This window comes from Sinocyclocheilus grahami, unplaced genomic scaffold (genome assembly GCF_001515645.1).
Source record: "Sinocyclocheilus grahami isolate Dianchi unplaced genomic scaffold, SAMN03320097.WGS_v1.1 scaffold1002.1, whole genome shotgun sequence".
NCBI lineage: Eukaryota > Metazoa > Chordata > Actinopteri > Cypriniformes > Cyprinidae > Sinocyclocheilus > Sinocyclocheilus grahami.
The window spans coordinates 312,980-313,911 of record NW_015506181.1 but is presented as its reverse complement, the minus strand read 5'-3'; positions in this window follow the sequence as shown (position 1 = coordinate 313,911).

The following is a 932-nucleotide window of genomic DNA, read 5'->3' as shown; positions in this document are numbered from 1 at the left end:
GCCTGTCACACAGGGGCTACCGCACGTTTCTCTTTGTATGTGCTGAAAGAACTGTCTCAACAGACCCCTAGTTGCAACACCCTGTTAAAGTAGGTATCCAGAGGATACATAGGAGGAATGGTGCCCAAGGCGGAACCGGGGTTTTAAACCACTCAGAAAGAGCACGAAGCTGTATGCGTAGCTCTTACCGTACAGGATTTTAGAAAAGTGGGCAAAGCATAACGTGCACACTTACCACTTATGTGGATTTTAGAAAGTGGGAAAAGCATAACATGCACACTTACCAACTATGTGGATTTTAGAAAGTGTACAAAGACTTTATGTGCACACTTACCATAACATGGATTTAAAAATACAGTTCTAAGGGGTTCTCGTGGCACTCTGAAAGAGCTGCCCATAGATGGAAATGGCGCATCCCAGAACGCTATGTTTGAGAAGTCATTAAGTCAATCTACGGCTATAATGCTGGAGTGACTAGCAGTAAATCTGGTAATGCCACCTATACCTCCCGCTCGATGCCTCAGCAAGAGGGGATATCCTGGTGATTGGGAAGCCCCTCAGGGCGACCCAGATACGGTAGACCAGTCAGGGTAGCATGAAAGCGTAACCCCAGCCCGGACGTCCAGGAAATTTTTTGCAGAGACACGCCGGGGGCCTGATGATCACGAAGGCTCCCGCAGAAGCCTGTGTTATGGCCGCATGATCCAGGAAGTATGAAGCCGAAACCCGGCTTTTCTTACCGTCTGGACATATATTGACTAGTGAAATAAACACTGCAAGTCGAGCACCCAGATTCTGAACCCAGCAGAGGGGGTGCCCATCGAGGACCTACCCTAGAAAGGGACAGAAACACACAGGTCCCGGGAAACACTGCAAAGAAACTAGCAGAAGGGTTATACACACAACCACCATCTCATTAGATACACACATAT